At 31.9% G+C, this 890-nt stretch overlaps 1 non-coding gene across 1 annotated transcript; it reads left to right on the top strand.

Annotated features, from left to right (window-relative positions):
• The first annotated feature begins 142 nt into the window (after window positions 1–142).
• On the top strand, window positions 143–214 carry TRNAP-AGG. Its single transcript has one exon. It is a non-coding gene; the product is annotated as a tRNA-Pro (tRNA).
• The last annotated feature ends 676 nt before the right edge of the window (window positions 215–890 follow it).

The following is an 890-nucleotide window of genomic DNA, read 5'->3' on the forward strand; positions in this document are numbered from 1 at the left end:
CATTACATGCCTTACTTACAAGTAAAATACTAACCATCAACTTTTATTTTATAGTCCAACAACCGCTCAAGAAAATAGATTTCAAACTTGAGAGAAAAAATATATTGAGTAGTAGTTAAAAATGTTCAAATTTTTTTAGAAAGGGCATTTGGTCTAGTGGTATGATTCTCGCTTAGGGTGCGAGAGGTCCCGAGTTCAATTCTCGAAATGCCCCTATGTTCATTTCTCGAAAGATCAGCCTTAGAGAAAGCAATTCATCATCTACTTATGTTCTACACCATATATGTCTTAAATGGAGCTATCAAACTAGAATTAGTTCAAACCCTATGTAAATAATTTAACAGCGGTCGAGATCTAAAAGATATAATAATAATTGCTCATGGATTTCATTAACAAAGAAATAAATGAAATAATGATGATACATTCCATAAGTAACTTAATATATAGTCCATAATAAAGGCATTTGGTCTAGTGGTATGATTCTTGCTTTGGGTGCAAGAGGTCTCGAGTTCGATTCTTGGAATGCCCCTCCAAAAGTAAAAAAGGACTATCATTTTCGGGGTGTGTGAGAGGTCTTCTTAAGTTCAATTCTCAAAATGACCCCAACAATATTTTATCAAAATGAATTATGCAAGATAATATGATTTAAAATGTGGTTTTTAAACATTGAACCAAGAAGATGAGAATAGAGAATGAAACATATTGAGAAATGTATTCTTTCTAAGAACTTTTCAGTCAAATAGGTCATATGTTGTCACAATCCTAATTGTTCTTGTATTCTTTCTAGGAACTTTTTAGTCATATAGGTCATCTGTTGTCACAATCCTAGAACTATATTCTTTCTAGGAACTTTTCAATCAAATAGGTCATCTGTTATAACAATCCTAGAA

This window comes from Cucurbita moschata, unplaced genomic scaffold (assembly GCF_002738365.1).
Source record: "Cucurbita moschata cultivar Rifu unplaced genomic scaffold, Cmos_1.0 Cmo_Scf00320, whole genome shotgun sequence".
NCBI classification, from domain to species: Eukaryota; Viridiplantae; Streptophyta; class Magnoliopsida; order Cucurbitales; family Cucurbitaceae; genus Cucurbita; species Cucurbita moschata.